This window comes from Carcharodon carcharias, chromosome 3, assembly GCF_017639515.1.
Source record: "Carcharodon carcharias isolate sCarCar2 chromosome 3, sCarCar2.pri, whole genome shotgun sequence".
Classification (NCBI taxonomy): domain Eukaryota; kingdom Metazoa; phylum Chordata; class Chondrichthyes; order Lamniformes; family Lamnidae; genus Carcharodon; species Carcharodon carcharias.
In genome coordinates this window covers 113,663,656-113,678,348 of record NC_054469.1, presented here as the reverse complement: position 1 = coordinate 113,678,348, position 14,693 = coordinate 113,663,656, and positions in this window count along the sequence as shown.

The window sequence follows — 14,693 nt, the reverse complement described above, 5'->3', positions numbered from 1 at the left end:
GAAAGAGTTGTGGAAGGAGGCCGGAGTAGGACTGGAATAAGGAATGTTCCACATACCCCATAAAGAGCCAGGCATAGCTGGGGCTAAAGAAGAGGTTGCTGTCATTGTCATAATAATGGAGAATAGGACAGAAATGGATAAAGAAGAGATATTTAAATAGTCAGTGGCAGTCAAAGGAGTAAAGTAACCCTGCTCAGATGGAATGCATTCTAACTTCTTGAGAGAAATAAGGGTGGAAATAATGGGGCCTTTGGCCACAATCTTACAATCTTGCTTCAATATGAAAGTGGTGCCAAAGCACAGCAGAGTTGCAAATGGTGCACCTTTGCTCAAGAAAAGGAAAGAGAGATAGACAAGGTACCTACAGGCCAATCAGCGTAAAGTCAATTGTGGGAAAAAATTTTGAGACCAGAATCCAGGACAAAATTAATTATCACTTGGAAGAACAAACGTCAATAAACAAAAGTCAACTTGGATTTGTTAAAGGAAAATTATGTCCGAAAAGCCTGCTTGAGTTGTCAATTAAATGACATGGTGGTATGATGAAGGTAGTGCAGTTTGTTACATGGATTTTCAGAGGGCATTAGATAAATTGCAACATGATAGCCTCGCTAGAAAAATGGAAACTAACGGGATTAAAGGGTCAATAGCAGCTTGAACATGCTATTGGCTAGGAGACAGAAAACAGAGAAAGTAGTGAACAATTGTTTAACAGACTGAAGGAACGTACAGTGGTGTTTCCCCAGGATTCAGTATTGAGGCTGCTGCTCCTTTTGATTTATATTAATGACCTGGGCCTGAATCTCATGCTTGGTGTCCGCCAACTCGGCAGGTCCGGAAGCGGACTACAATGTGCTACCACCTGCGATCGGCCCCCAAACACAATTTTACACTGGCTGGCCAGCGTGAAACGTGTGCTGAGAAAGTCTCAGAGTTGCCGAGGGGGATAGGAAGAGGGCAGCCGCCATCAAAAGCGAGGGTGCAGGTGGGCACTTCCAGCGAGCTCCCTGAAGGCAGACAGCTGCTGCAGAGCTGCCTCAGGGAACTGCAGACCTGGACATATTAAATGAGAAGAATAAAATGCAACAAACTGTGCCTATGCAGCACATTCAAGCACCTGACAGCAGAACGCAAAAAACATCAACCCCCCAGATGTCAATTTTTATTATATTTCACCCCAGACAATCCATCCCACCCTTGGCTGAGGTTTCATTAACAACGAGTTGCCCGGCTGCCCGTATTGCCCATGCGACCAGCGAGAAATCGCATGGACAACGTATAATCGTGGACAATAGAGTTTTTAATGGCCTTAATTGGCCCTTCAATTGTCAGCAGGCCTGGCTCAAACTCCTGTGCCCGCCTGCCGACCTCAATATTGCTCTCATGCGCGATGATGTTGGGATGCACGCTTGGCATCATTTTGTGCTGTTTCATGTGCATTTGGGTTGGGTGCGCACCCACTAGATCAACGTATCCTAACCCTGGTCTTTGGTATACCGAGCATGATTTCAACGTTTACAGATGAAACAAGGTGAGCATTAAGAGGGAGAGTAAGAGACCTCAGGATGACATAGACACATGGTCGATAAAATAGGCAGACGCATGGGAGATGAAATTTATTGCAGAGAAATGTAAAGTGATGCATTTCAGAATGGAAAATAAGGAAGAAATATAAATTAAAAGGTACAATTTTAAAGGGGGTGCAGGAACTTAGAGCACCGAGGGTATATGTACACATCTTTGAAGGGAACAGGAAAAGTTGAGAAAGCTGTTAAAAAAGCATATAAGACCCTTGAACCAGGAGAGAATATTAGCAAGTAATACCATTGTTGAGTAATTATAATGGGGGACTTTAATTACCCGTACATAGACTGGGATAGCGGTAATGTAAGAGGCAGTGAGGGACAAGCGTTCCTAGATTGTGTTCAGGAGAATTTCCTACAGCAGTATGTGTCCAGTCCAACAAGAAAGGAGGCACTGCTAGACTTGGTTCTTGGGAATGAGGTGGGCCAAGTAAATCAAGTGGCAATGGGGGAATATTTAGGGGACTGTGTTCATCGTATCATAAGATTTAGGATGATGGTGGAAAATGACACTGGTCAATCAAGAGAAAGAATAATCGATTGGCGGAGAGCGGACTTCAACGGGGCAAGAACGGAGCTGGGCTGGATAGACTGGAACCAAAGGTTGTTGGGGAAAACAGTAGCTGAACAATGGGCTACCTTCAGAGAGGAGATGGTTTGGGGACAGTCAAGGTATGTTCCATCAAAAGGGAAGGGTAGGACAAACAAGTCCAAAGCTTCCTGGATGACAAAGGAGATAGAAATTAAGTTAAAGAAGAAAAAGTGTGCTTACGATAGGTGTCAGGTAGTAAATACAATTGAGAAGCAAACTGAATACAGAAGGTTCAGAAGGGATGTGAAAAAGCAGATACAAGAAGCAAAGAGGGATTATGAAAAAAAACCATCAGCTAACATAAAAGGAAATCCCAAAGTATCCTATAAGCACATCAATAGTGAAAGGGTGGTAAAAGGAGGATCAGGGCTAATTAGGGACCATAAAGGGGATTTACACACAGGGACAAGAGGCATGGCTGAGGTGTTAAATGAAAATTTTGCATCTGTCCTAACCTACAAGCCCAGGCCATGGTGACAGAGGCAGAAACTCAGTCACTAGAAGGATTTAAAATTGATATGGAGGAGGTATTGGATAAGCTGTTGGTACTTAAAATTAATTAGGCATTGGGACCAGATGAGATGCATCCAAGAATATTGAAGGAAGTGAGAGTGGAAATTACAGGGGCACTGGCAATAATCTTTCAATGTTCCCTGGATTCAGGGGAGGTGCTGGAGTACTGCAGAATTGCAAACATTACGTCCTTGTTCAAAAAAGGTTGTGAAGATCTGCCCTGCAAATGCAGACCAGTCAGTTTAATATCGGTGGTGGGGAAACTTCTAGAAACAACTATTCGGGATAAAATTAATAGTCCTGTGGAAAAATGTGGATTGATTCTGAAGGGTCAGTATGGATTTGTTAAAGGAAACTTGTGTCTAACTAACTTGCAGGGGTTTTTTGAAGAGGTAACAGAGATGATTGATAAAGGCAAGGCCGTTGATGTGGTCTATATGGACTTCCAAAATGTGTTCGATACAGTGTCACACAACAGACTTGTGAGGAAAGTTATGTCATGGAATAAAAGGGGCAGTAGTTACATGGATACAAAATTGGCTGAGGGATAGGAAACAGAGAGTAATGGTTAAAGGGTATTTTTCAGGCTGGAAGAAGGTTTGCATTGGAGTTCCCCAGGGGTCGGTATTGGGACCCTTGCTTTTCCTGATATATATAAACGAACTAGATCTTGGTGTGCAGGGCACAATTTCAAAGTTTGCAGACAACACAAAACTTGGGAGAATTGTAAACTGTGAGGACAGTGTAGAACTTCAAAAGGACATTGAAACATTGGTGGAGTGGGCAGATGGGTGGCAGATGAAGTTCAATGAGAAGAAGTGTGAGGTGATACATTTTGGTACAAAGAACATGGAGAGACAGTTTAAGTAAAGGATGCTATTGTAAAGGATGTGCAGGAGCAGAGAGACCTGGATGTATATGTACATAAGTCATTAAAGGTGGCAGAACAGGTAGAGAGAGCTGTTTCTAAAGCATACAGTATTCTAGGCTTCATTAATAGGAGCATAGAGTACAGGAGCAGGGAGGTTATGATGAACTTATATCAGAAACTGGTTAGACCTCAGCTGGAGTATTGTGTACAGTTCTGGGTGCCACATTATAGGAAGAATGTGAACGCATTGGAGAGAGTGCAGAAGAGGTTTACGAGAATGGTTCCAGGGAGGAGATACTTCAGTTATGAGGAAAGATTGGAGAAGTTGGGACTGTTTTCCTTGGAGAGGAGAAGGCTAAGCGGAGACTTGATAGAAGTTTTCAAAATCATGAAGGGGCTGGACAGAGTAGAAAGGGAGAAACTGTTTCCGCTTGTAAACGGATCGAGAACCAGAGGGCACAGTTTTAAAGTGTTTTGCAAAAGAAGCAAATGCGAGGTGAGAAAAAACTTTTTCACACAGCATGTAGTTAGGGTTTGGAATGCACTGCTTGGAAGTGTGGTGGATGCAGGTTCAATTGAGGCATTCAAGAGGGCATTGGATGATTATTTAAATAGAAATAACGTGCAGGTTTAGGGGCAAAAGGCAGGAGATTGGCACTAAGTTAAAATGTTCAGAGAGCCAGTACAAACACAAAGAGCCGAATAGCCTCGGTCTACACAGGAACAATTCTGTGACTTTATAAATAAAGGTATAGAGTACAACATTTTATAAATTGCTCGTTAGACCTCAGCTGGAAAATGTATCCAATTCTGAGTTCTACACTTTAGAAATCAAACCTCAGAGAGAACCCTGCACAGGTTTGCTAAACTGGTACCAGGACAACAGACTTCAGTTATGTGAAGAGACTAGAAAAGCTGGGATCATATTCCTTAGAACTAATGAGGTTGAGCGAGAGATGTAATACAGTTTTTCTAAATTTTGACATATTTTGATGTGGCGTAAGTCTTTCCACTGGCAGGAGGGTCAATAACATAGAGATCACTGTTTTAAGATAATTCATGAAAATAATCCAAGGAGAAATATGGAGTTTTGTTTTTATGCAGTGAGTTGCTGCGATTTGGAATGCACTGCTGAACAATAGATTCAAAAGTAGCTTTCAGAAGGAAGTTTGATATATCATCATGGTGTCAGGTCTTGTGTTTGGCACTACCACTTAGGAGGCACAACTGCAGCTATGTCTTCAGCCCTCACACAATGGGTGGAATTTTACGCCAGTAGGATTTTATGGCCCAATGAAGTCATTGGACTTTTGAACGGCTCTCTGCATTTTACACCCCTGCCCCTGCTGCAATCGGACCATAAAATTCACCCTTTGTTGTCTCGCAAACAATAAGGGTTACACCTTCATTCAGCACTCACTTCCAATAAAGATTTTGACTCATCTCCTTGACATCACACAAGGGTCTGGTAACTATTATGAGTGAGGTTAACATCACATGAATGTGAGGCTTACAAAGGGAGGCAATGACTGAGTTAGAGGATGGCTCACCCTCGCAATAAGAGGGAATATATATGAATATGCATGACACCTTCAAATGACCAAACCATTGTCAATGACATCAAATGTATGTACAGAAGTGCACAATTTATACAGTGATTGAGCACCCATGACCCAGGAGGGATGTTAATATTTCTTAATTTTCCTACGCCTGGGTGCAGCCCCAGCATCTGCAGCAGAGCTGGAGGCAGCCTGCTGACTGCTACGCCCTGTTGTCTGTGATGACCTTGGCGGATGTCCTCTGTGGCCCGAGGCCTGGAGGACCCCGGCCTGATAAGGGTCTCCTGCTTAGCGGTAGATGCATCCTCCTCGGCCTTACCAGCTGGAGTGGATGGGGTCACAGGCAAAGGGGATTTTGAGCAGCTGGATATCTTTGGAGTGTCCGGTGTGGAGGCCCCCAGGATGTCCAGCTGATGCTCTTCCTCCCTGTGGGTGCCCGAGGCCCCTCCCTGACTCCTTCAGGAGAAAGGGCACTCAGAGGGAGGTCAAGGTGCCCTTCCCCCTCACCCCTAGCCACTAATGGATCCCACCAATGCCTATAGCCATTGAATGCAGCACCAAGCACAAATTCAGAAAAACCTGCTGGGTCAAGGTCTCCAGGTGGTTGCCACCTTTCCGGTGGTGACCTCGAGGTACTCACATGTCGGATCCACAATGTCAGACAGAATGCATACGGACTCCTCCATCCTTCACTCTAGTCTGCTGAGTGGCTCTTGTATCTCTGCCAGATTTCCCACAACCTGTCATTGCATCTCCAGCATTGTCTTGGCAACCGCTCGCAGAGGTTCATCATCTGACTCGGACTCAGCTGGTGGTTGATCTTCAGCAGTCCTCCGAGTTCCAGAGCCCTGGGCTGTCACTGCCTTCGATGTCAGTGAGGTGTTCTCCAGAAAGTGACCATGAGCCTAATCTAGAACTATGACCCACTGAGGGGTGGGCCCCTGCGCTGGTAGAGGGTGCGGGTGAAGGCAGTCACGGATTTCCCTCAGGTGACTCCTCGGCTTCCTCGTCTGAGGTAGACTGGAACTGGGGCTTATGTTGGCCCTCCTCCTCTGCATGGACCTGCTGGTGCCTGTAAGAGAGAGAAGACTGATTTAGTTCATGAGTAGACAGAATACAAGATTGCGTGTCACTCACTGTGTATGTCAGGAGGTGAACAACACAGGAAGGGCTCATCCGTACTAAGTTGCTGGGAGAAGCCAATCTCGTCTTTCCCACAGGAGCGATCACTGTCCCCTCAGCCAGCTCAGCTGCATCCTCCTCAAATTTATAGAGCTCCATGATGCTGACCATCCCTCCTCCCATCTGGGATCTCTCCCTGATGTTGTGGGCAAATTTGGACTGCAGGAAGGCAAAAGGAAGGAAGGTGATGAGAGGGGATGGAGGAGAAGTTGGGAAACATGCAAGCCTCCTGTGTATGCTGACCCTTCCCCAGAAAGGGCTGAGGATGGAGTTTATGCATCATGATTGATGAGATTGTGGTGATGTGGAAGTATCTGTGAGACAATCAGTGCTGACATGTGTACCCTGCTAATGTTGTGTGAGATACCTGAAGAGTGCAACCCTTTGAGTGCATGATGCCATGATGATAATATGAGATTGGAGTGAGCTGAAGGTTATCTTACCCTGATGGAGCAGATGAGACAATTCATCTTCTTCCTGCACTGGTTAGTGTTGTGGGGGCAGTTGCCAGCCTCACAGACCTGTTTTGCATCGGCACCCAGGCCGGAGAGGTGAGGCTGTTCTGCTTCCTGGAGCCATCCATTGGGTACAGCACATCCCAGTGTCAGTGTACTCCTCTTATCAATGCCTCGAGATGGTCATGGCTAAACCTCAGGGCAGTCTTCTTCTTCTTCTACTGCGCAGACATTGCTACAGATCTCCTGAGGACAGCTGGACTGGAAAGAGAGAAATGTGTGTGCTTGATGGAGTGGGGGAGGGGCATTTAAATACAGTGCCTGGACCTTCAACCCTATTAGGTAATGGTGGGGCAGATGAATCAGTTCCTGACCCGCCAGATGATTTGGAGAGATACTCGCCTATCCATAATTAATTCGCTTCCGAGCGTGAAATTGGGTGCGATTTCCTGCCACTCTGACCAGCGGGAAAGGTGCCTCAGAACCCACCGACCATGGCATTTAGCTTCAAAAACGGAAAAATCCACCCTTTGTGTCTGTTTTCACAAAAGAAAGGGATGAAGCAGATATTGCAGTTAAGAAGGGGTAGGGTGAAATATTGGATGGGGTGAGGGAGTAATAATAAGGTGTTTAGCATCCTTGAAAGTGGGGAAACCACCAGGCCCGGGTGAAATATTTCCCAGATGACTAAGGGAAGCAAGGAAAGAAATAGCAGAAGCTCTGACCATCATTTTCCAATCCTCCCTGCTATAGGTGTTGCATAGGCTTGCTACCATTGTACCATCATTTAAGAAGGAAAGAATAGATAGCCTGAGTAATTAGCAGGTTAACGTTGGTGATAGACAAATTATTGGAAAACGACCTGAGGTACAGTATTAATTGTGATTTGGAGAGGTATGGTTTAGTCAAGGGCAGTCAGCGAGGATTTGTTGAGGTCATTTCTGACTAACCTGATTGAATTTTTTGGGGAAGTAACAAGGAGTGTTGATGAGGGTAACTCATTTGATGTCATTACGTGGACTTTAGCAAGACTTTTGACAAATTAAAAGCACATGAGATCCAAGGGAAAGTGGCAAGTTGGATCCAAAATTGGCTCAGTGATAAGAAGGAAAGAATAATGGTTGACTGACGTTTTTATGACTGGAAGGCTGTTTCCAGTGGAGTTCCACAGGGCTCAGTACATTGTTCCTTGCTATTTGTGGCCTATACCAATGTATTAGAATTAATTATGAGGGCATAATTAAAAATTTTGCAAATGATACCAGAATTGACCGAAGAAAATCGTAGACTGCAAGAAAATAGCAATAGACTGGTTCAGGTTGGCAGAAAAGTGGCAAATGGAATGGAATGGAATTGGAGAAATATGAAGTAATGTATTTAGGGAGAACAAACAAGGCAAGGGAATATACAAACGCTCCAGTGACAGCAAAGCAACTAACTGGCCTTAATAATTATTTTAATGATTTTTCCTGAGATTTAGAGAAGGTTTGAAATGGCTCAGTAACCATGGCGAGTATTTGAAAAACCCTGATCAGTGCGGGAAGGCTCAATTACAGCAGCACCATTTGAAAAATTTAAGACAAGCCTCTCCTGAGCTGAAAACAGCGATGGATTCAAAATTTACTTTGCCAGAATGATATGGGCAAATGGAAGTGCCAGACAAGACACAGAATTGGGCACTATAGAGGAGGAAATTTTTAAGATGCAGAATTGCATCAAGATTAAATAATAAATCAGAGGCTGAGCAAGTTAATACATTATTCTATTCAATTGGTGCAATTGCTGACGATGTGATAGCCAGACAAGGTATTAATGAATCATCTGACAAATTTGAAGAGATCATCAAATCCTTTGACAGTTACTTTAACCTATGCAGCAGCAAAATTTTGGAAGAGCAAAGTTTATTGGAAGAGTCCAAAAGCCTGGAAAACCTGTGGACACCTTCATCAATGATTTGCGTCGGTTGCCTGAAGGTTGTGAACGTGATGATCTTAAGTCTGATCTGATAAGAGAATGTATAATGGTTGGGGCAGCAGACGATCCCCTTTCTGACCTGTTTCCATCAAAGAGGATTTAATTTTAGAGAAGGTGAGACAGATTGTCAGGCAATCAATGGCCCATCAGCAAAATAGATCCATATCAAGAATGGAAGATAAACCATGGTGCAGAACACTCCAATGATGGTACAGTTCATTAAACAACAAAATGCAAAAGACACTCCAGGACAAAGAAGACCATATGCAATTAAAGCTCAAGATGGTGGTAAACCATGTCAGTGCTGTAGTGCCAAAGAGCCTCACAGGCATAAACAGCGTCCTCCTAGCACACGATTGCTTCCACTGTAAAAGGCTGACAACTTTGGGAAAATGTACAGATCAAAAACCTCTAAACATACAGAGGATCACCAGTGAAACTTCGCACAAAAAGCCAGCAATGAAATAGAAGAGTCACACTGAGATGAAGGACAAGAGTGATTCTGATACGAGGTTAAAGATCCCAGATATACCTTCTGGAACGCTGACATATGCATCAATGGGCACATTACAAATTTTATATTGGACATAAGAGTAAGTGTGACTGTCCTGTCCAATAGAGAACCATGGCTAGCCAACCTTTAGCTGTGGACAACAAACCATTATATCGTCTGGGAGTGATCAAACTACCAGTAGGCATGCTTCTAGAATGACTCCAATACTGGAAGAAGCAGATACTGGAGACACTGTATGTGAGTCACAATCAAGAATTTTCTCTCCTGAGCTGAGACACCTGTGTTGCCCTCAATCTCATCAAAATAGTGGACAACATCAAGGAACAGACAGTCATTGAGTATACCAAGACGTAGACCCTCAAACCACCCAACAGCACTGATGACCTTGACTGGGACTTCAGTGCAGCATTTTTGACACTCTTTCCTGAGGCAGATAATCCAGCTCCTTCCCAAACAGATGAAGGCAACTTTCTTCAGCCTGAAGAAGAAATGGACCAGCTGGATCAAGGGGTACCTAAATGTGACCCTGACTATTTATCACTCAGTGAATTGTCAGAGAGGATCGAAGTTGAAACCCAGGTGATAGGAAATGCTGGTACAATCCTGCATTCATCTAAAAATACTGACCCCTTAGTAAGTGCATCTTCACTGATCCATCCACCAGAACTGATGATCCAGGGTTCAAATAACCAAATGGTTTCAGAACTAAAAACAAAACCAAATCAGATGAAGTCCACCTCTTCTACATTAGAGAGCAGCCAAGTCAGAACAAAGAGATCCAAATTGAGATTACCAATCCTCCAAGCTTCAAAAGAACATGATCAGGGAGGGCCATGAAACCTCCAGACTATTTAAACCTGTGAAATCAGAGAAACAGGGTACAATGGGTAACCTGTAAATATAAATGTAAATATATTTGGATAAAGACATGGGAGGAGATGCAGTATTATGGTGTTCTGGACTGAATCGGTTAATGTGGGACTGGGGAAACATTACCAGCCGCATGATGATGTAAAGGGAGTCACATGACCAGTAATAGATTGCAAGTAGGCTGAATGGAGAAAGCTCATGGCTTGGACTGAAGAAGTGCTGCATATCTGTACATAGGAGATGGTAGTGTAGTGGTATTGTCAATGGACAAGTTTGAATCCCACCACAGCAGAAGGTGAAATTTGGGTTCAATAAAACTCTGGAATTGAAAGTCTGATGATGACCACAAAACCATTGTCAATTGTCATAAAAACATGTCTGGTTCACTAAGGAAGAGAATCTGTGGACCTACATTTGACTCCGGACCTACAGCAATGTGGTTGGCTCTTAATGTCCTCTGAACATGGGCAATTAGGGATGGACAATAAATGTTGGCCTAGCCAGTGATGCCCACATTCCATGAATGAATAATAAAAAGCTATGTTCTACAATAATTGCCTCAGAGAACTGAAAATTTTTGAACATAAAAAATAAAGAATTTTAAAATGTTGGTAACATGTCACATGAGCAGGGACATGTTATAAATTAGTTTGAAAAGTTTTTATTTTTTTAAATCACTGATTGATACCTCATCCTCCCATGGAAGAGATTTCACAAAGAATCCAAAGGTCATTTGGTCTTTTCTCCTGCCCGCCAACTGTAAAGTTAGACGGGCAGTGATAAATTTCATTTACTTAAAAGCGTGCCTTAATAGGCCTCGTAATTGTCGGTGGGCGCAGTGCTGACCCCTGCACATGCCTGCCGACCAAAATATCGCGCAAGTGTTTAATGACATCAGGGCGCTCGCCTGATGTCATTGCACGTCATTTTAAGCTCACTCAGGTCAGGCATGCGCCCACCTGACGAGCGCAATATTCTGCCCCATACCTCTTCCCTTGACAACCACAACAACATACAACAGTTAAGAAGACATACAAGACACAAGATTAACCAAGGCCTAAAATATAAGGGCAGAGAGGTTATGCTAGAACTGCATGAAACACTAGTTAGACTGCAAGAAGAAATCTGTACTCAGTTCTTTTTTTCATTCATTCACGGGGTGTGGGCTTCGCTGGCTGGGCCAGCATTTATTGCCCATCCCTAGTTTCCCTTGAGAAGGTGGTAGAAGGTAAGCTGCTGGTAGTGAGCATGAACCACTGCAGTCCATGGGGTGTAGGTACACCCACAGTGCTGTTAAGAAGAGAGTTCCAGGATTTTGACCCAGCAAAAGTGAAGGAATATTTTCAAGTCAGGACGGTGAGTGACTTGGAGGGGAACTTCCAGGTGGTGGTGTTCCCATCTATCTGCTGCCCTTATCCTTCTAGATGGTAGTGGTGGAGGGTTTGGAAGGTGCTGTCGAAGGAGCCTTGGTAAATTCCTGCAGTGCATCTTGTAGATGGCAAACACTGCTGCTACTATGTGTTGGGGGTGGAGAGAGTGAATTTTTGTGGATGTGGTGCCAATCAAGGGGGCTGCTTTGTCTTGGATGGTGTCAAGCTTCTTGAGTGTTGTGGGAGCTGCACTCATCCAGGCAAGTGGGGAGTATTCCATCAGACTCCTGACTTGTGCCTTGTAGATTGTGGACAGGCTTTGAGGAGTCAGGAGGTGAGTTACTCGTCACAGGATTCCTAGCCTCTGACCTGCTCTTGTAGCCACAACATTTATATGGCTGGTCCAGTTCAGTTTCTGGTCAATGGTAACCCCTAGGATGTTGATAGTGGGGAATTCAGTGATGGTAATGCCACTGAACATCAAGGGATGATAGTTGAATTCTCTCTTGTTGGAGATTGTCATTGCCTGACACTTGTGTGGCACAAATGTTACTTGCCACTTGTCAGCCCAAGCCTGGATATTGTCCAGATCTTGCTGTATTTGGACATGGACTGCTTCAATATCTAAGGAGTTGCGAATGGTGCTGAACATGGTGCAATCATCAGCAAACGTCCCCACTTCTAACCTTATGATGGAAGGAAGATCATTGTTGAAGCAGCTGAAGATGGTTGGGCAGAAGATACTACCCTGAGGAACTCCTGCAGTGATGAATGAGCTCCAATAAACACAACCAACTTCCTTTGTGCTAGGTATCAATCCAATCAGCAGAAGGTTTTCCGCCTGATTTCCATTGACTCTAGTTTTGCTAGGGCTTCTCAATGCCACACTCGGTCAAATGTGGCCTTGAGGTCAAGGGCAGTCACTCTCACCTAACCACAGGAGTTCAGCTCTTTTGTCCACGTTTGAACCAAGGCTGTAATGAGGTCAGAAGCTGAGTGGCCCTGGCGGAAACCAAACTGGGTGTCAACGAGCAGGCTATTGCTAAGCAAGTTCCACATAATAGCACTTTTGATGACGCCTTCCATTACTTGACTGATGATCAAGAGTAGACTGATGTGGTGGTACTTGGCTGGGTTGGATTTGTCCTACCTTTTGTGTACAGGACATACCTGGGTAATTTTCTACTTAACCGGGTAGATGCCAGTGTTGTAGCTGTAGTGGAACAGCTTGGCTAGTGGTGCGGCAGGTTCTGGAACACAATTCTTCAGTACTATTGCCAGAATATTGTCAGGGCCCATAGCCTTTGCAGTATCCAGTGCCTTCAGCCATTTCTTGATATCACGTGGAGTGAATCAAATTGGCTGAAGACTGGAATCTGTGATGCTGGGGACCTCCAGTGGAGGCAGAAATAGATCATCCACTCAGCACTTCTGGCTGAAGATAGTTGCGAATGCTTCAGCCTTGTCTTTTGTGCTGCCGTGCAGGGCTCTTCCATCATTGAGGATGGAGATATTTGTGCAGCCTCATCCTCCAGTGAGTTGTTTAATTGTCCACCACCATTCACGAATGGATTTGGCAGGATTACAGAGCTTAGATCTGATCCGTTGGTTGTGGGATCATTTAGCTCTGTCTATCACTTGCTGCTTGTGCTGTTTTGGCATGCAAGTAAGTCCTGTGTTATAGCTTCATCAGGTTAACACCGCATTTTAGGTATGCCTGGTGCTGCTCCTGGCATCTCCTCCTGCACTCTTCATTGAACTAGGGTTGATGATCCCCTGGCTTGATGGTAGTGGTAGAGTGGGGGATATGCTGGACCATGAGGTTATAGATTGTGTTTGAGTACAATTCTGCTGCTGCTGATGGCCCACAGTGCCTCATGGATGCCCAGTCTTGAGTTGCTAGATCTGTCCAAAATCTATCCCATTTAGCACACTACACTAAGGAGGGTATACTCAATGTGAAGGTTGGACTTTGTCTTCACAAGGACTGTGTGGTGGTCACCCCTGCTGATACTGTCATGGACAGATGCATCTGCGGCAGGCAGGTTGGTGAGGATGAGGTCAAGTACATTTTTCCTCTTGTTGGTTCCCTCATCCCTGCCACAGACCCAATCTAGCAGCTATGTCCTTTAGGACTCTGCCAGCTCGGTCAGTAGTGGTGCTACCAAGCCACTCTTGACGATGAACATTGAAGTTCCCCACCCAGGGTACATTCTGCGTCCTTGCCACCCTCAGTGCTTCCTCCAAGTGATGTCCAACATGGAAGAGCATTGATTCGTCAGCTGAGGGAAGGCGGTGTGTGGTAATCAGCAGGAGATTTCCTTGCCCATGTTTCTGGTCACCACATTACGGAAAGGATATGATCACTGTAGAGACAGGTACAGAAAAGATATTGCCAAGAATGGAAAACTTTAGCTATGTTGAAAGATTTAGTAGGCTGGGGTTGTTTTCTTTGGAATACAGGAGGCTTAAGGAGATTTAATTGAGATGTGTAAAATTATAAGGGGCTGAGATAGGTCCTTTCCATTAACAGAAAGGTCAATCACCAGGCGGCATAGAGTTAAAGTAATTGACGAAACATTTAGCCGGGAGTTGGGGAGCACTCCCCACTTCTGGTCTTGCCCCTTTTTTTTATGTCATGGGCTGTCTTCTCCTGCAAACATAAAAATGAAGACAATTAGTTTCTCCACAGAGACAAGTACAATACCTATGTTGGTGACAGCCCAGCAGTCCATGATAAGGGCACATGAATGCCTCCCTCATGCGGCAGCTCTTGAGAAGCCTGTGGGAGTCAGCAAGACAAACTGACACTTTTCACTGAGATGCACCAATGCGTCTGGCTGCATATGTTACTGACTGACCTCACTGCCACCGATTGGGTGCACCAGTCCCTCCTCACCAAACCGATCCCCTCACATTGAACATGCAGGCCCGAAAGGAAGCTAATTAGAGAGTTCTCACCTTGGTGGGCCGAATGAGGTCATTAACATGCCTGTAGCACTGCCTTATTCTTTCGGTGACCCCATGACTACTGACCTCCACTGCGATTTCTGTCTTGCTTGATCAAGCAGGCCAGTCTCTTCCTTCTGTCCCTGGAGAAGAGGACTTCCTGCCTTGTCTTTGCAGCCTGGAGGAGAGCCTAAAGGGAACATCAGTAAACAATGGGACCACCTGGGGTCTTCCTTCTGCTATAGTGACTGCAGCTTTCCA